The sequence below is a fragment of the Pogoniulus pusillus genome, chromosome 27, assembly GCF_015220805.1.
Source record: "Pogoniulus pusillus isolate bPogPus1 chromosome 27, bPogPus1.pri, whole genome shotgun sequence".
In the NCBI taxonomy this organism is placed as follows: Eukaryota; Metazoa; Chordata; class Aves; order Piciformes; family Lybiidae; genus Pogoniulus; species Pogoniulus pusillus.
The window spans coordinates 19,316,202-19,336,285 of record NC_087290.1 but is presented as its reverse complement, the minus strand read 5'-3'; the positions used below and the strand labels follow the sequence as shown (position 1 = coordinate 19,336,285).

The 20,084-nt window shown below is 54.3% G+C and overlaps 1 protein-coding gene across 1 annotated transcript in view; it reads left to right on the top strand.

Annotated features, from left to right (window-relative positions):
• The window catches only part of KCNC2 (potassium voltage-gated channel subfamily C member 2), a 195,943-nt gene that overhangs the window by 70,548 nt on the left and 105,311 nt on the right, over positions 1-20,084 (top strand). The window lies entirely within an intron of this gene.

Genomic DNA, 20,084 nt, shown 5'->3' with positions numbered 1-20,084 from the left:
ACCTATGCCTTCCAGCGCCAGGTGTCACAAGCCCAGCAGCCAGCAGAGCTGCCTTCAAAGGGCGTTCTCCAAATGCCCGTTTTACCTGCCAGAGCTGCTCTTTGCCCAGTCACTGCCTGTGGTTTTCCTGCGGAACGAGCCTGGTCTCCTCTCTGCCCATCAGGCGTTGCAGTGCTGCGCTGTGCTAGATACGCTCTCCCCACCCTGCCCCCGGGCAATCCTCTGCTCGGTTTGGTCACCCTGGTGCCCGGATCGTAGGCGTCTGCCCCACTTGTGAAAGTGTATCGTGCAACCTCTGTGAACATGTCAAGCTGCATGCTCAACCCTGCTGCAAACCAATGGAAATGTAATGCCTGAAATGGAGAATAAAAGGCAAAAGCCCTGGGGAGGAAACTGGAATTTATCCTCTGGAGTGGCTCGTGAGCATTCTTTAGCTGCATCACTGCCCTGCCACTGCCCATCCCAGTCCCAAACCACCCAAAACAAGCATGAGCTGGCTTCTAAAACAATGTTCAGTCTGCAGAAGAGGAGGCTCAGGGCAGAGCTCATTGCTGTCTGCAGGAGGTTGTAGCCAGCTGGGGTTGAGCTCTGCTGCCAGGCACCCAGCAACAGAAGAAGGGGACAGAGCCTCAAGCTGTGCCAGGGCAGATTCAGGCTGCATGTCAGGAGGAAGTTGTTGTCAGAGAGAGTGATTGGCATTGGAATGGGCTGCCCAGGGAGGTGGTGGAGTCTCTGTGGCTGGAGGTGTTGAAGCCAAGCCTGGCTGGGGCACTTAGTGCCATGGTCTGGTTGGTTGGGCAGGGCTGGGTGCTAGGTTGGGCTGGATGAGCTCCCTCCCATTGCCCCTTGTGCTGGCACTGGGCATCACCTAGCAGAGCCTGGCTCCAGCCTCCTGCCACTCACCTTTGCCTCTTGATCACCACTGCTGAGGTCCCCTCTCAGTCTCCTCCTCTCACAGCAGCACAGCCCCAGCTCCCTCAGGCTCTCCTCCTAACAGGGATGTTCCACTGCCTTCATCATCTTTGTGGCTCTGTGCTGGACTCTCTCCAGCAGTTCTATGTCTCTCTTGAACTAGGGGTCCAGAACTGCACACAATATTCCAGATGTGGCCTCAGCAGGGCAGAGTAGAGGGGCAGGAGAACCTTTCTCGACCTACTGACCACAGCCCTTCTAATCCCCCCCAAGAATGGCCTTGCCCCTCCTGGCCACCAGAGCACACTGCTGGCTCATGGCCATTCTTCCATCCTCTAGGACCCAAGTGGGACGTGAAGAGGTCAAGGATCTGTTGCCCTCTGAATGCAGTTCCCGTTCTGGTGGGCACTGAGCCAGCCCGGGGCAGATGCTGCTGTTCAGCTGCTCCTGAGGCTGTGTGTCAGGGCTCTCCGAGGTGTGCTCTGTAACAGGGCACCAGAGTCTGCAAGCAGCTTAATTGAATTGTGTTTGTTAGGGAGCTTTTCTCGTGTGTGAAACAATTACTGTTCCTAGAAGTTCTCTTACAGAAAGTGTAGATTTAATTGAAAGTGTTAAAGAAGAAGGAACTCTAAGGACAGCTGAGCTCAGAGGCACTGCTGCCTGCTGGGGGGCAGCGTGGCCTGACAAGCTCACCAGCGTGCAGAGCTGCAGGTACCCATTTCACACGCCAGGAATTAATTGACTCTGTCCAAGAGGAGGGCGTTTTATCATCAGAATAAATCATGCAGAAGTCAGATAAAGGAAATTAGAAGGTGAAACTGCTACCAGGAAGAGAAAATTGGCATATAACCTGCTGTACTAGCAGCAGTGGCTCCAGCAGTGCCATGGTAGAGCCTCTGAGTGCTGAGGGAGGAGAAATGGCCAAAAAAGCAGAGATAAAATTATCCCAAAGATGAACATCCTACAATGCATTCATTTTCCCTGAGGAACACTTGGCAGTTTGTCCATTTCCAAGGAGACAAGATTTCATTTTGAAGTGGGGTTTTGTTACATTGAGAGTTGGCTACGAGCAAAGGCTGAGGTGTTTGGCGCTGCGTGGTGGGCACCTGGCTGCTGTGCCAGCACCAGCACTGCTCTCCTGCCTACATGAATGGAATCACAGTCACAGGACAACAGGATCACAGGATCACACAATCACAGAACCAAGGGATCACAGAATCAGTCAGGGTTGGAAGGGACCTCAAGGATCAGCCAGTTCCAACCCCTCTGCCATGCCCAGGGACACCTCACACTAGAGCAGGCTGCCCACAGCCTCAGCCAGCCTGGCCTGAAACACCTCCAGCTGTAAGGCTTCCACCACCTCCCTGGGCAACCCCTGCCAGGCTCTCACCACTCTCATGCTCAACAACTTCCTCACATCCAGGCTGAATCTTCCAGCTTTGTTGCATCCCCCCCAGTCCTATCACTCCCTGACAGCCTCAAAAGTCCCTCCCCAGCTTTCTTGTAGCCCCCTGCAGATCCTGCAAGGCCACCATAAGTCCTGGGACTAGTAGAAAGTGCAGAGGTGTCTGATCCCTGGCACCAGAGGTGGGGATCAGTTGCAAGTCAGCTCTTTGGGCATGCTGAGGTGTGCTGCAGTTGGAGGTGGACAGTCAGAGCTGGGCTGGTGACACAGCCCATGGAAGCACCCCAAGCTGTGGTCTGCAGGCAGCTTTGGGTTGCCTTCTGGCAGGATCTATGTCCCCCTCCCCACAGCCCAGACTTCTGTGACTTGCATTTTTTCCTCCTGAGCATGTTGATGAGCAGCTGACAGATCTCAGTTCCTGCTTTCACAGCTTTGCACTCCCAGATGGCAACATTCTGGGGTATTTACAAGAAAAAAAACTAATGGAGGTGGACAGGTTTGAAGAGCTGGCACAGAACGTTAGCATCTTGCTTCACATCTCCCCCTGTGGAGAGGGACCTGACAGTGCTGCTGGAGAACATCCACGGCACAGCAATGTGCCCTGCTGGCCAGGAAAGCCAATGGGATCCTGGAGGCCATCAAGAAGAGTGTGTCCAGCAGATGCAGGGAGGTTCTTCTCCCCCTCTACTCTGCCCTGGGGAGACCTCAGCTTGAGTACTGCCTGCAGTTTGGGGCTCCCCAGTTGAAAAGGGACAGGGATCTGCTGGAGAGGGTCCAATGGAGGGCCACAAGGATGATGAGGGGACTGGAGCACTGCCTGGTGAGGAGAGGCTGAGGGACCTGGGGCTGCTTAGTCTGCAGAAGAGAAGACTGAGAGGGGATTGAATCAATGTCTATAACTATCTAAGGGCTGGGGGTCAGGAGGGGGGGACAGGCTCTGCTCACTGCTCCCTGGGATAGGACAAGGAGCAGTGGATGGAAGCTGCAGCACAGGAGGTTCCAGCTCAGCACAAGGGGAACTTCTTGGCTGGAAGGGTCCCAGAGCCTGGCACAGGCTGCCCAGAGAGATTGTGGAGTCTCCTTGTGTGGAGCCTTTCCAGGCCTGTCTGGATGTGTCCCTGTGTGCCCTGAGCTACACTGTGTGGTCCTGCTCTGGCAGGGAGGGTGGACTGCATGAGCTCTTTGGGTCCCTTCCAACTTCTGACATCCTGTGAGCTGTGATCTCCTGCAATGCTTGCAGGTGGATGGCTGAAGATCAGTTTATAAGCCAAGGCCACAGGGAGGCTGTGTTGGACCCTTCAGAATGCATTCAGTTTGTGTTCTGCACCCATGGTATTTTGCTATCACCTGCAGCTTTCAGTTTTCTCCCTAAGTGGGATGTGAAGGTGCTAGGACAAGTCCTAGAGTGCTATTTAAAGCAAAATGTTTTCCCCATGGATGGGGTAGGACTCCTGTGGCTCTGCAAACATGAATTGTAGTAGGAAGCAAAAGATGCTTCTGGAGAAGCACTGCGGCCCCGTTCCGTCTCTGCCCTGCAGCCTGGCACAGGCACTCGTTCTGCTCAACACACAATAGCATTGGCCCTGCACACCCTAAGGCGTTGTCACAGAAGAAAGTGGAGGTTGTTTCCCCTTCATCTGAACAGCTTACTTGCAAAAGCAGCAAGATCAGAGTTAAGGAGCCTGAGCTTTGCACTGAGACAAAGCAGAACTCCACCAGCCTGAAGGGCACCCAACCATAGCCACATTATCCTGTTAGGCTGCTGCTAAATATAGGATGGATTTGCAGTTTCTTGCAGGGATTTCCTTGCTTTGTGGCTAAACACAGCACCAGGGGGGTAGGAAAATCTAATTCCCTTTGTGCCTGTGGATGTTGTTGGTACAATGCAGAGTCTGGCAGTCTGAAAGTCTTAAAACGATGTCATTGCCTGATAGCACTTTGTGCTTCTTGCTGGCATGGAAAATCAACTCTCACAGGATCATAGGATCATAGAATCAGTCAGGGCTGGAAAGGGACCACAAGGAGCAGCCAGTTCCAACCCCCTGCCATGCCCAGGGACACCTCACACTAGAGCAGGCTGGCCACAGCCTCAGCCAGCCTGGCCTGAAACATCTCCAGGGATGGGGCCTCAACCACCTCCCTGGGCAACCCCTGCCAGGCTCTCACCACCCTCATGCTGAACAACTTCTTCCTCACATCCAGGCTGAATCTCCCCATTTCCAGCTTGGTTCCATCCCCCTCAGTCCACCCTGACAGCCTAAAAAGTCCTCTCCTCTGAGATACCTCTTTCATGGCTCAGACTGACCCCTGTGACTGCTCTTAGATGCCTCTCTCAGTATGGACTAGACTGCCTGTGGACAGACAGCACAGCCAGACCTGTCCCCCTCTTGGCATGGGGGCAGAGGGCAGTGCAGAGGCACCATTCCTCTCCTCCAGTGCCTGCTCCCCAGGTGCTTTGCCTGCTGTCACAAAGCTGCTTCCTGAGCATGTCTCTTCCTCTGCCCCAGAAGCAGTTCACCTCTGCTCCGAGGAGGAAGGCAGTGGGCAGCCAGAGCCTGGCTGGAGGTGGCTGGTGGGACTGGCCTGGCACATCCCTGCAGGGACCCCCAAGATTCCCTGTGCATCTTCTGCAAGAAATAGATCTCTGGCTGAAGCTACCCTACCAAGTGAGCTCCAGCTGTGCTTCTCCAGCTGTGCTTCAGACACCTCTCTTGGAGGAGCAGTGGGCAGAGAGGCTCTGGCCACAGCTCATGTTTGCTTTTCTTCCTCCTGCAGCCTCCTGAACCCACTATGGAGATTGCTTCCCTGTGCCTTCACTGCTCTCCACCTTCTGCAGCTTCTCTAGCTCTGCCCATCCTGTATTCAGCACTTAGCCACAGGCCTCCTCTGCCTGTGCCCTCATTGCATTAAGGGAAAGGATAATTGAATTCAGATCTTAATCACAAGGGTACAGGACTGAGTCTCCTTGTGAAGCTGACCAAGACTTGCTGGAGCTGTCACTCTGCAGACCTGAGTCCAGCCTGGCACGGAAGGCATTTGCAATTCTCTGCAGCTCCTTTTGTGTGGCCACCCAGTTGGGAGCACTCAGTTTTGGAACCACAAAGTGCTGTCTGAAACCAGCACAGCTGTCAGCGAGGAGCAGTTTGCAAATGGAATGTGGCCAGTGGCAGGGAGGCTGCAGAGGGACATGCCAGAGCCCAAAGAGAGATGATTGCTTGAAAACCAAAAGGAGAAATGAGGCTTTCAGCCACACACTGACTGAGCAATGGATTTACTCATGGATGTAGCAGTTCTGAGCAGAAGGACTGGAGGGCTGAACATGGCAGAGCCACTGGAGGGCTGAACACACCATGGTGTGTCTGAGACAGTAACAAATGCTAGCAGGACTTTTCCTGCCCTTTATAATGCCTGCTGCAGTGCCAGATTTCCTTCCTACTTTAGGATAGGATCATGGGGGTCATAGAATGTCAGGGGCTGGAAGGGACCTCCAACACTCATCCAGTCCAAACCCCCTGCCACAGCAGCATCACCTACAGCAGATCACACAGCAACACATCCAGGCAGCTCTGCAATAGCTCCACAGAGAGAGACTCCACAGCCCCCCTGGGCAGCCTCTGCCAGGCTCCTGCCACCCTCACAGGGAAAAAAATCCTCCTCATGTTTAAATGAAACTTCCTCTGCCTCAGCTGCCACCCATTGCCCCTTGTGCTGGCACTGGGCATCACCCAGCAGAGCCTGGATCCAGCCTCCTGCCACTCACCTTTGCATCTTGATCACCACTGCTGAGGTCCCTTCTCAGTCTCCTCCTCTCCCAGCAGCACAGCCCCAGCTCCCTCAGGCTCTCCTCCTAAGGAAGATGTTCAACTTCCTTAATCATCTTTGTGGCTCTGTGCTGGGCTCTCTCCAGCAATTCCCTGAGGTCCTTCTTGGGCTGGGGGATCCAGAACTGGACACAGTACTGCAGGTGTGGCTTCAGCAGGACAGAGCAGAGGGATAGGAGAATCTCCCTCCACCTACTTACCCACAGCCCATCTAATACCCCCAGAATGGCCTGGCCCCTCCTAGCCACCAGAACACACTGCTGGCTCATGCCCATCCTGCCATCCACCAGCACTCCCAAGTCTCTCTCCACTTCCCTGCTCTCCACCAGGTCAGTCCCCAGCCTGTCCTACTCCCTGGGGTTGTTCTTTCCCAGGTGCCAGGCTCTACACTTGCCCCTGTTGAACTCCAGCTGATTTCTCCCTGCCCAGCTCTCAGTCTCACTGAATGCCAGCACAACTCTGCTGTGGCAGCCACTCCACCCAGTGTGGTGCCATCAGCAGATCCCACTCAGCAGATCCCCACACGCTCAGAAGATCATGCATGGAGCAGATCCCACTCAGCAGATCCCCACACGCTCAGCAGATCATGCATGGAGCAGATCCCACTCAGCAGATCCCCGCACGCTCAGCAGATCATGCATGGAGCAGATCCCACTCAGCAGATCCCCACACGCTCAGCAGATCATGCATGGAGCAGATCCCACTCAGCAGATCCCCACACGCTCAGAAGATCATGCATGGAGCAGATCCCACTCAGCAGATCCCCACACGCTCAGCAGATCATGCATGGAGCAGATCCCACTCAGCAGATCTCCACACGCTCAGCAGATCATGCATGGAGCAGATCCCACTCAGCAGATCCCCGCACGCTCAGCAGATCATGCATGGAGCAGATCCCACTCAGCAGATCCCCACACGCTCAGCAGATCATGCATGGAGCAGATCCCACTCAGCAGATCCCCACACGCTCAGAAGATCATGCATGGAGCAGATCCCACTCAGCAGATCCCCACACGCTCAGCAGATCATGCATGGAGCAGATCCCACTCAGCAGATCTCCACACGCTCAGCAGATCATGCATGGAGCAGATCCCACTCAGCAGATCCCCACACGCTCGGCAGGCAGCAGACCCTCGCCGCGGCTGTTGCTGCCTGTGCTCTGGCGCAGCTGCCGGTGGCCAGGGGTAAGTCCGTTTCTGGGGGGGCTTTTGCACCGCGTGGTTTTCTTCTGGGCACTGCTTGCATTCCGTTTGTTTTGCTCACTGGACTCTTCTACCCCAGGCCAGGAGGTTTGCACTCCTACAAGTTCCTCCAGCACCTGCTCTTCGTTGTATTTAGAGTGGAAATAAGGTTGGAGGATTTCACCTCCAGTTAGTTGTGCTTAAGCATCCAATTTAACCTCTCCATCTGAAATGAAGTTTCCCTCCTTTGCTTTCCTGCCACACTGTTTTCTGCCTCAGGACTGACTCGAGGCAGTTCCAAGGTAACAGCAGTGTGGCAGGAGCTGGTGTGGAGAGCTGAGTGCCAGCTCGCAGTGCTGCAGCATGGCAGTGCCAGTGGTACTGCTGCACTGCTTCCCACCACTTCAAATGGGTTCCTGGTGTAAAGCATATCAAAGTCACGCAGCAGAGCACCTCCCGTCTCGAGAGAGTCAAACTGAAACTACACAAGGGAGAAATTCTGCCCCTCTGCCCCACACTGCTGAGACCCCACCTGGAGTGCTGCATCCAGTGCTGGAGCCCCTGGGACAAGAGGGCTGTGGAGGTGCTGGAAGGTGTCCAGAGCAGGGCCAGGAGGATGAGCAGAGGGCTGGAGCTGCTCTGCTGTGAGCAGAGCCTGAGGCAGTTGGGGCTGTGCAGGCTGGAGAGGAGAAGGCTCCCAGGGGACCTTCTTGTGGCCTTGCAGGATCTGCAGGGGGCTACAAGAAAGCTAGGGAGGGACTTGTGAGGCTGTCAGGGAGTGATAGGGCTGGGGGGAATGGAAGAGAGCTGGAAATGGGAAGATTGAGCCTGGATGTGAGGAAGAAGTTGTTGAGCATGAGGGTGGTGAGAGCCTGGCAGGGGTTGCCCAGGGAGGTGGTTGAGGCCCCATGGCTGGAGGTGTTTGAGGCCAGGCTGGCTGAGGCTGTGTGCAGCCTGCTCTAGTGTGAGGTGTCCCTGGGCATGGCAGGGGGTTTGGGACTGGCTGCTCCTTGTGGTGCCTTCCAGCCCTGACTGAGTCTGTGATTCTGTGATTCCCTGATTTTATGATTCTGTCATTCTGTGTTTCTATGATCCTGTTGTCCTGTGCTTCTGTAGCACTTTGGTGGATCTCCAGTAGTGAGTTTTATGGACAAGAGACTGTCAGACATGCAAGAAGGGATCCAGGAACTCTCCCTCATACCACTGTTCACCTCCCTGTTCTGCTGCAGCAGGAGCCCTGGCTGTGGGCACAGCCTCTGCTGGCTGAGCAGAGCAAGGTGAGCACTGTGGGCACGGCCTCTGCTGGCAGTGCAGAGCAAGGTGAGCACAGCCTCTACCGGCTGAGCAGAGCAAGGTGAGCACTGTGGGCACAGCCTCTGCTGGCAGGGCAGAGCAAGGTGAGCACAGCCTCTGCCGGCTGAGCAGAGCAAGGTGAGCACTGTGGGCACAGCCTCTGCCTCACTGCTGCTGCACACAAGCTCACTTAGGTGAAGCCATGGGGCTGCTTTGTTCCTTAGCCAAGGAGAGAAGCAGCTGGGATTCACCTGCATTAGTGGGGTGCTTCTGGATACCTCACAGTGAGTGATATGCTCAGGGCGTGGGAACCAAAGCTCCTTGGGATAAGCTCTGGTGGGAAAAGCTCTTCCTTGTATGCACATCAGACTATAGCAACCTCTCTGACGTGGCCAGACACCAAACCTCAGGTGACACAAAGCTGCAGGGAGGCTATGATTGATGAGGCACTGTCAAAGACTGTCTGAGCCTGGAGGTCTCTTCTAACCTGGTTGATTCTATGACTATGAAATCAAGACCCCAAATTCAGCTGGGAAGTTTGGCCTTTCCCCCTGCTTTGGAGGAGTTAGATACAGGAAAGGATTTCCTGTAATGAATCTGGAGGGGAAATGATGCAGATGTTTGTATTTACAGGTACAGTTATATGTATTTAATGTATCTGAAGCACACAGATGAAATCAGGACCAAAGGCTTGCTCCTGCTCCCCTCTTCTCAGGTTGGTCCTTCTCCAAGCCTGTGTCGTCGGTTTTTCAGCAGGTTAAGCAGCCTGATGCCCACTCTGCTGCAGGCAGCTAAGCCACCAACCTGCGCTCTTGCACTTGGCTTGCCTCGCATTTTGGCACATGTGACAAAGCTTTAGACTTTCCAGAAGGCCACAGTTCATCTGAGGTCAACCCTAAATGTCTCTGGTTCCCTTCTGCAGTGTCTGGGTCCCTGAGTGACCCTCGCACAGCCTTCGGAAGGCATTTTGCTGTGAACACCATTCGGTGGCTAGAGGAATCCCACTGCAGAGAGCTCTGCCTCGCTCTGCTGCCAGAGGCTGAGAGTAAGCATTTAATGGGGATGCTAATTGCTTTCATTTCCTTCTGCCAGGCCTCCTCCTCAGCTGCACTCACATTTTGTCTCAGCTCTGGCACACTGTTGGTTGATCAGAGCAGAGTCTTGCACAGGTCCTTGCTTGCCACACTTGAGCATGGGTTCCTGTGACCGCTGAGCCCCTCTCAACCTTTCCACTTATGCCTGTCTGGAGGTGCAGGAGTTGATCTCACCCTTTGGAATGGACAAACATGAAAAACATAGGGCCAAGATTGCTGTGGACAAAGACAAAGTCCTTAGTAAAAGAATGCAGAGGTTAAATTTGCCCTAAAAGATCAAAGTCTCTGACCCCCAAACCGCTGGAAGCCTCTGCCTGGTAACTGCTCTTGTGCTGGCAAGCTGGGAAATGAGTTCAAGCCCAAAAGACTCAGCTCTCTAAACAGACACTTTGGCAGCCTCCCCCACCTGGGAAACACTCTCTTGAAGGCAGCAGGGATTCAATCTTCTGGGGCAATTCTGACCTCTGCATTCTTTCACCAAGGATTTTGCCTTTGCCCGCAGCAATCTTGACCCTACCTCGTTCAGTTCTGGGCCAGAGCTCATCGCTCTCTGTGCTCCCTGCAGGGCAGTTGCAGCGAGGAGGGGGCAGCCTCTGCCCCTTGGTCACAAGTGACAGGGGAAGTTCAGGCTGGGTGTTAGGAAATACTTCTTCACTGGAAGGGCTCTCTTTCAAACACCTCTAGGGACGGGGACTCCGCCACCTCCCTGGGCAGCCCATTCCAATGCCAATCACTCTCTCTGACAACAACTTCCTACTAACATCCAGCCTGAACCTGCCCTGGCACAGCTTGAGGCTGTGTCCCCTTGTACTGTCCCAGGGTGCCTGGCAGCGGAGCCCAACCCCACCTGGCTACAGCCTCCCTGCAGGCAGCTGCAGAGAGCAATGAGCTCTGCCCTGAGCCTCCTCTGCTGCAGGCTGCACACCCCCAGCTCCCTCAGCCTCTCCTCATGTCAGAGCTGATAGCTAAAATCTTCCTTCTGAGGAGAAAAGCCCTTCCCAGCAGAGCAGCAAGGGCCCCGGGGCTGTGTGCACTCCTGCAGGACCCACTGATGCACCTGCACAGTGCCTTGGTGAGCCACCCCTGTGAGCAAAACTCAGGCTACCAAACAATGCCCTTCAGGCAGAGGAAGGTCTCGGAAGGCATTTCTGTCACATACTGCATAAAGGTTGCTTCCTCTTCTAATTCTTCAGTGAGGTGACTCAGCTGCTTCTGATCATTCACAAAGATCTGCTGGAAATGTTTCATCAGTTCAGGACAACTCTGGCAGCTTCGAGCTGAATTTCTCTTTCAAGGGCAGTTGTAGCTTCTGCTGATGAATAATCATGCAACAGGGAGGGGAAAAAAGCCAAGCATAAACTAACCTGCAAATAGAACATGAAATGTGTAATGGCTCTGCAGGCTGCACAGCTCTGGCTTATTGAGTGCCATGACTATATGGCCAACAAGACTTTTCCTTGGGAAAGCTCATCCCTTTATCCCTGGTTCATAACCCCAACTGCTCTGGGCTGTTGGTCCTTAGCACTTTCTGCTCCCACCATTGCCTGATGTCATTTACCTGGAACTGATGTCATTGACCTGGCCCTGAGCAATGCATTTACACTGTGCCACACCACATCCTGGTCTCCAGGCGTCTCCAGGCTGGTGCCACATGGGTTTGATGGGTGCAGCACTGGCTTGATGGCCAAAGCCAGTACAGAATGACTTGATGGCCACAGCCAAAGAGTGACTGTCAATGGCTCCATGGCCAAGTACAGGCAGTGACAAGCAGCAGGGACCAGTCCTGGGACCAGTCTTGTCCAGTATCTCTGTGGGTGCCATGGACAGAGGCACTGAGTGCAGCCTCAACAAGTTTGCTGCCCACACCAAGCTGTGTGGTGCAGCAGCCAGGCTGGAGGGCAGGATCCATCCAGAGGGACCTGGACAGGCTGAAGAGGTGGGCACAAGCCAAGCTCAGGAGGTTCAACAAGGCCAAGTGCAAGGTCCTGCAGCTGGGTCAGGGCAATGCCAAGCACCAATCCAGGCTGGGCAGGGACTGGCTGAGAGCAGCCCTGAGGAGAGGGACTTGGACCAGAAGCTCACCAGGAGCCAGCAGTGTGCACTTGCAGCCCAGAGAGCAATCAGAGCCTGGGCTGCAGCAGCAGAAGTGTGGCCAGCAGGGCCAGGGAGGTGATTCTCCTCCTCTACTCCACTGTGGTGAGACCCCACCTGGAGTACTGCATCCAGTTCTGGAGCCCCCATTACAAGAGGGCTGCGGGGATGCTGGAGAGTGTCCAGAGCAGGGCCAGGAGGATGCTCAGAGGCTGCAGCAGCTCTGCTGTGAGCACAGCCTGAAAGAGTTGGGGCTGTGCAGGCTGGAGCAGAGGAGGCTCCCAGGTGACCTTCTTGTGGCCTGCCAGGATCTGAAGGGGACCTACAAAAAAGCTGGGGAGGGACTTTTGAGGCTCTCAGACAGTGAAAGGATGGGGGGGGGGGGGGGGGGGGGAGGGGGGAGCAAAGCTGGAGGTAGGTAGGTTCAGGCTGGCCATGAGGAGGAAGCTGTTGAGCATGAGAGTGGTGAGAGGCTGGACTGGGTTGCCCAGGGAGGTGGTTGAGGCCCCATGGCTGGAGGTGTTTAAGGCCAGGCTGGCTGAGGCTGTGTGCAGCCTGCTCTAGGGTAGGGTGTCCCTGCCCATGGCAGGGGGGTTGGAACTGGCTGATCCTTGTGGTTTCTTCCAACCCTGACTGATTCTGTGATTCTATGACCTCAGCTGTGGATAGAATCATAGAATGGTTGAGGTTGGAAGGGAGCTCAAAGCTCATCCAGTTCCAAGCCTCTGCCACAGGCTGCTCCTGGTTTTGCCAGGTGCCCACCACACGGTGGGATAAGAGCCCCTGCCTGAATCTGCCTCCATCCACTGCCATCCACCTGGTGGCATGTACACTTTGTACCTGGTTTCCTTTCCTTGTACCTTTTGTATCTCCCCCACCTTAAGCAGCTTGTGTGGTTGTTAAAGGTTTTCTTCTAACTCCCAGATGGGAGCAAGACTCTTCTTTGGGGGTTTACACTTTTGCCTTTCTACATCCAATTCCTTTCTTTCCAAAGGTGGGGGAGAAGGGAAAGCATCCTGTTACTGTGTTGTTCTGTTAGGTTTGAGTCTCTGGGAAGCTTCCATCAAACCAATACATTAATAAGGGTGAAGAGAAGTATTTAAGAGGGTAAAAGAGAAGGCAAGGAGGGAGTGAAGTGCATTTCTTATGTAGTTTACACTGGCAGCCTTCTGAAACTGCACTGGTTTTGAGGATGTACTAAATCAAGTCCAGGCTGCAGTGGCTACAAAGTAAATCTTCCTGTTTATTACTCTTCAAGCATCCATCAGGCTTATGAAGCTCCAGCCAAAGGGGCTGTGACAAGCAAGACCATGACAGATTGCTCTTGCACTTTGCCAGACTTGAAGTCATGCTGTGAAATGAGGGTTCTGCATTTCAAACCTGTGTCCAACCTGGGCAGATTTCTTGTGCCTGAGCTGTGGTTCTTGGAGCACAGTGGTGCCCCCTCAGCAAGTCTGCAGATGGCCCCAAGCTGTGTGGCACAGGCAACTTGCTAGAGGGCAGGGATCCATCCAGAGGGACCTGGAGAGGCTGCAGAGCTGTGCCCAGGCCAACCTCATGGCATTCAACAAGGCCAAGTGTAAGGTCCTGCACCTGGGTGGGTGCAAGCCCAAGCACAGCTGCAGGCTGGGTGGGGAATGGCTGAGAGCAGCCCTGAGGAACAGGCCCTGGGGGTCTGGGCTGATGCAAAGCTCCACAGGAGCCTGCAGTGTGAGTGCAGCCCAGACACAACCCTGTGCTGGGCTCCAGCAAGAGCAGTGTGGGCACAGGGCAAGGGAAGGGATTCTGCCCCTTGGCTCTGCTCTCCTCACACCCCACCTGCAGTCCTGGGGGCAGTTCTGCAGCCCCCAGCACAAGCAGCACATGGAAGTGTTGGAGCCAGTGCAGAGGAGGCCACCAAGATGCTGAGAAGGCTGCAGCAGCTCTGCTGTGAGCACAGGCTGAGAGAGTTGGGGCTGTGCAGTGGTTCTGTGCTCCACAACCTCCCTGGAGATGTTCAGGACCAGGTTGTATGAGGCCTTGATTGACCTGTTCTAGTGGGAGGTGTCCCTGCCTGTGACAGGGGCTTGGAACTGGCTGAGCTTTGAGCTCCCTTCCAACCTAAGCCATTCCATGGCTCTGTGGCTAATCCATGGAGTCACTCCAGTAATGGCTAAACTCTACACAGAAACTTGTAGATAGTAACTGTAGATGATGGCTGGGACTCAGTCTGGATCTAGCTGCAGCTACACTCCTCTTGAAGGAGTCTAGAAAGCAGGAGGGTCCCTTCTGAGCCTTGTGACTCAGTGGGGAGGTCCTCCTTACCCTCCTGTGTCTCTGATCTCTGTGTAAAACTTGCCAGCTCCAGCTGGATTGGATTTGCCTTTCTGTGCTTCTTCCATGTAGGAAGCAAAAACATCTTCCTTAGGAGGAGAGGCTGAGGGTGCTGGGGCTGTGCTGCTGGGACAGGAGCCTGAGGAGGACCTCAGCAATGCTGATCAAGATGTGCAGGTGAGTGGCAGGAGGCTGGAGCCAGGCTCTGCTGGGTGATGCCCAGTGCCAGCACAAGGGGCAATGGGTGGCAGCTGAGGCACAGGAGGTTCCATGAGAACCTGGGGAAGATTTTTTTCCCTGTGAGGGTGGCAGAAGCCTGGCAGAGGCTGCCCAGGGGGGCTGTGGAGTCTCCCTCTGTGGAGCTACTGCAGAGCTGCCTGGATGTGTTGCTGTGTGATCTGCTCTGGGTGATGCTGCTCTGGCAGGGGTCTGGCCCAGATGATCTTTCAGGGTCCCTTCCAGCCCTCACATTCTGTGATTCTATAGAAGAGCTTTGCTGCTGAGCTTTGTTGCACTGCACGTCTGCAGCATCACATTAAAATCACTTCTGCTAATGCCTTTGGTGGGGATTTCTGAGTCATCTAAATCACTGATCCACAGCAAAGTGGCATGGTCAGCAGGATCCTAAATCAGGGTCTGAGACAAATTGGTGCAGTTGGCAGGGTTCTAAGTCAGTATTCAGGACAGCAGCACCCATGGGCAGTGTAAGTGATGAGAGGGAAAATCCAGATCTGCAAGGCAGATCAATACAGCTCTGTGTGAGTCCTCTGCACCCTTGTCACTTCTCCTGGAAATTAAAGTCAGATCTGAGCAGCTGCAGCAGTAATTGGTGTGGAGAACTGCAGAGGGAGGCCACTTGCTTCTAACCAGCTTTCCTAACACGGAGTAAAGTGCTTCCTGCTCCCAGGAGCAGCAAGCATCAACGCAGATTAGAGTTGCTTTTGATGTGTCTCTACTTCCTCAAGCAACCTGGAAAATCCTTTCTGTGTTTCTCTGAGGCTGAAGGCTGAAGGTCTGAGCACCAGTGAGGCACTCTGCCAGAGCCACCCTAATGCAGCCTGTGCCCCCACTTCTCCTTTAGATTTCAAGCCTGCTGGGTGCTAGGTTGGACTGGATGAGCTTGGAGGTCTCTTCCAACCTGGCCTCTTCTCTTCTCTTCTCTTCTCTTCTCTTCTCTTCTCTTCTCTTCTCTTCTCTTCTCTTCTCTTCTCTTCTCTTCTCTTCTCTTCTCTTCTCTTCTCTTCTCTTCTCTTCTCTTCTCTTCTCTTCTCTTCTCTTCTCTTCTCTTCTCTTCTCTTCTCTTCTCTTCTCTCTTCTCCCCTCTCCCTCTCTCTCTCTCTCTCTCCCTCCTTGATCACATTCCCTTCTTCAATCACATTCTGTGATTCTGTGCTGCACAACCTCCCTGGAGGTGTTCAGGACCAGACTGGATGAGGCTTTGTTCAGCCTGGTCTAGTAGAAGGTGTCCCTCCCTGTGGCAGGGGAGTTGGAACTGGATGACCTTTAAGGTCCCTTCCAACCCAGCCCATCCTATGAAACATGCAGGGCCCAAGCAAAAGCATTCTATTCTGTGCTCTGCCTTCCAAGAAGAGAGGCAGTTTTCACCACCTCATTTTGCTTGCCCTCTGGAGGAGCTCTTTGAAACGTTGCTGTTATCTGCTTGGGTATCCTACCCCACCAGGCAGAGAATTTGTAGGTCTTTTTGCTCAAGCATCAGGCTCCGGTGCAAAATGATCCCCTCAAACACAGATCTGCTGGAGGCAAAATCCAGGTGCTTCTTGCCTGCCCCCCCAGATAAATGCCTGTGCATGACTCACAGAAAGTGGAGCTAAGAACCCTAATTGAAATGCACATCTAAGCCACCTCTTAACCCTGATCTTTTCAAGCAGCACTGGAGGCGGTGGGCGACGCTGTCTTATTTGGATGGCACCTTGCAGCCTGCAGGCTTCAAGTGTGCTTTATTTACATAAAGTCTCATTGCTTTTGTAAGAGCTAAACTCTTCCCCAGCCTTTGGCACAGAGAATATCCAGCAGATGCTTATCAGCCCACAGAAATGCTGTGTAATAAGGAATAAAAAGAGATTGTGCATCTCATGGAAAGCATGGAGTGGAGTGAGAAGGAGCAGCATCGGGGACACAATACCCCCCAGATCCAGCAGGCTGCTGTCCTTCCTTCCTGCAGCCCTGCAGGTCACTGCCAAGCAGACTCGGAGGTCACTGCGTTTGCACTGCCAGTCCCCAGCCTGCACAGGGCTCTACGGCTCAGGAGCCGCTCTGGGCAGCCTCCCTGGAGAGCAGCGTTTTACATAACACCGAGAGGCAAATGCATGAGCCAAGGCTCTGAGCAGTGACACATCCTTTGGCTGCAGAACAGGAGGTATTTTTAAAGTGGAGAGGACCTGTGGGGCTTTGTCAGAAGCAGACAGCTATAAGGAAACACTGATTTCACCACCAGGAAACACTGGTTGCACCAGCAGGAGATCACAGGCTCACAGGATGTCAGGGGTTGGAAGGGACCCAAAGAGCTCATCCAGTCCAACCCCCTGCCAGAGCAGGACCACACAATGTAGCTCAGAGCACACAGGAACACATCCAGACAGGCCTGGAAAGGCTCCACACAAGGAGACTCCACAACCTCTCTGGGCAGCCTGTGCCAGGCTCTGGGACCCTTCCAGGAAAGAAGTTCTCCCTTGTGTTGAGCTGGAACCTCCTGTGCTGCAGCTTCCATCCAGTGCTGCTTGTCCTATCCCAGGGAGCAGTGAGCAGAGCCTGTCCCCCCCTCCTGACCCCCAGCCCTCAGATAGTTATAAACATTGATTCAATCCCCTCTCAGTCTTCTCTTCTGCAGACTAAGCAGCCCCAGGGCTCTCAGCCTCTTCTCACCAGGCAGTGCTCCAATCCCCTCATCATCCTCACAGCCCTCCACTGGACTCTCTCCAGCAGATCCCTGTCCCACTTCAAGTGGGGAGCCCAAAAGTGAAGCTGTGACAATTACAACTGTTGCTCTTATGAGAGCTGAGAGTTGCAGGCTGTGCTGCTAAACCTGATGGGAACAACAGGAACTTCACTGGGAAAAACCCTCACACACTTGTCAAGGCAGAGGGGAGGTGAACACTGCAAGGCACTTGTGAAACACAGACAAGAGTGGAAGCTACCTGGGCAGCAGTTTGGCTGCCAAGGCTTGTGAAGGGATCTCTTAGAGCCATAGAGTCAAGCAGGCTGGAAGAGAGCTCCAAGCTCAGCCAGCCCAGCCTAGCACCCAGCCCTGGCCAATTGACCAGACCATGGCACTAAGTGCCCCAGCCAGGCTTGGCTTCAACACCTCCAGGGATGGGGACTCCACCACCTCCCTGGGCAGCCCATTCCAGTGGCAGATCAGCAGGAATGGAGCATTTGGAAGCATGTAGGTTGCCATTTGTCATTATCAGCTCTAACTGAAGCTGGAGCCAGCCAACACTTTGCTCTGAAGCTGTGCCACCGGGTACGGGGCTGACACAGCAGAGAGCCTTTCGTGTTCACTGCCGAGAGAGCCTGGGAGGATTTAACATCCTCCCTCATCAAAGCTCTAGGCTCTGCAGTGTGCCTGTAGAGAAGAGCCCTGCCCATAGACTCTGCAGCTTTTTAAGTAGCTCATCCCTTGCAGAGGTCTTCCAGGTGCTCCTGTTGTCACTGACACAGGTCAGTAAATGGATGTAGCAGTGGTGCCTGGTTCCAGCATCACTCAAGTGTGTTCAGCTGGCTACAGGAGAGTGATAGAATATCCAATCCCAGGCTGCCAAGTCAAATCAGCTGCTACATACAAAGACTGGTGGTGAAGGAAGCACAGAGCTATGATTTGTGAATTATTCAGGTTCTCCAGGCTGAGGCTTTGCACCCAGCACAAACCCTCAGGTCTGAAGTGAGGCTGCTCTCATCTGTGTTCCTTGCCTGGTGGAAGGGGCTCGCAGGAGGGAGCAAGACAGCTGTAAGTGTGCAGGCTGCAGGCTCTTTAGCTGCCTTCCTCTTCTCATTAGCTTTGTTTCTGTTAAATACCTGCCTTCTTTGCCTGTTAGACTCTCTGCAAACACCAACAGTGAGGTACAACTACAAAGACTGGTACAGAAAGATTGCTGCTTACTAATTTCAGCATGTGGGTCTTGAAGGCTAAGGATGCAACATCCAGAGGCCAGGTGTTTGGTCATGGCAGTGTCCTGGAGTCCTGTATACCCCTGGATTCCTCTCCCTCTGTTCACCACCATCCCTGCCAGACAGGAGGAGCAATTCATCCTTCAGGAGGGTGACCCCTTCCATCTGAAGACAAGAGCTCAAAGCTGGTAGGTTGAGTTACACTTCAAGGTGCCTGATTCTCCCCCCCAGCTGCAGAGGCAATCAGATGAGACACTTCCATTGTATGGCTAAGCCTCTGGTGCCTAAGAACCAGATAATTCCCCAGGTGAAATGAGACAGTTTCCACATTTGGAGGCCAGAACTGCTCTTCTTGCTCTCCTGGACAGCCAGCCTTGATGGGAGAGGGCACCAATCACATTTGTGCCCATTCTGTGCTTTTGTGCTCCACAACTGCCCTGGAGGTGTTCAGCACCAGGCTGGATGAGGCCTTGAGTGACCTGTTCCAGTGGGAGGTGTCCCTGCCTGTGGCAGGGGCTTGGAACTGGCTGAGCTTTGAGCTCCCTTCCAACCCAAACCATTCTATGATTCTATGAGCTCCTCTGCAGCTGAAGTCACTGACAGGCAGAAACTGCAAAGCCCTGGGGGTGTGCTTAAACCCACACTGAATTCCTCACTGGGATTGGTGAGGAGAGCTGTAGGCTGCTGACCAGGCAGGGAATAAACGGGAGAGAGGAAAAAGTCACAGCAGCTCCCAGTGCCTGTCACAGCAGCTCCCAGAGCTTGTCACGGGCAGGGTTCCCCAGGGCATGGCAGCTTCCCCAGGGGAGTGGACACTTGGGACCACCGGGAGGGAGGTGAGAAGGCTGCAGCCCAGGTGCTGCTTTTTGCAGCAGAACAGCTGTATCCCATCAGGGGTTTCCTTCCTGTTGTCACCCTGCTGGGTGTGCACAAGGGTGTGCTGGGTGTGCAGTGACAGCAGGATTCAGCCTCCTGTGAGTGCTGCTTCTGTCAGCAGGTATCTCTGACCAGCCAAAATGGAACCACTTGTGAGAGAATTCATATAAACAGAGAATGCAAGAATGGTTTAGGTTGGGAGGGAGCTCAAAGCTCAGCCAGTTCCAAGCCCCTGCCATAGGCAGGGACCAGGTGCAAGCAATGAGCTCTGCCCTGAGCCTCCTCTGCTGCAGGCTGCACACCCCCAGCTCCCTCAGCCTCTCCTCACAGGGCTGTGCTCCAGGCCCCTCCCCAGCCTTGCTGCCCTTCTCTGGACACCTTCCAGCACCTCAACATCTCTCTGCAATGGAGGAGCCCAGAACTGGACACAGCACCCAAGGTGTGTCCTGAGCAGTGCTGAGCACAGGGGCAGAAGAATCTCCCTTGTCCTGCTGCCCACACTGCTCCTGAGCCAGCCCAGGATGCCATTGGCTCTCTTGGGCACCTGGGCACTGCTGCCTCCTCTTCAGCTCCTCTCTCCCAGCACCCCCAGCTCCCTCTCTGCTTGACTGCTCTCAGCCACTCTGGCCCCAGCCTGTAGCACTGCTTGGGGTTGTTGTGGCCAAAGTGTAGAACCCTGCACTTGGCCTTGTTCAGTCTCATCCCCTTGGCCTCTGCCCACCCATCCAGCCTGGCCAGATCCCTCTGCAGGGCTCTGCTACCCTCCAACAGCTCCACAGCTGCTCCTAGCTTGGTGCCATCTGTAAACTCACTGCTGCTGGACTCAATGCCCTGGTCCAGATCATCAGTAAAGATACGGAACAAGACTGGGCTCAGCACTGCTCTGCTTTCCCAGGGAGACACTTGAGAGAAAGGCAGAGAGGCTTTGGTCATTCCCAGTGAGGAGGCAGAGAGAGGCTTTGCTGACTCTCAG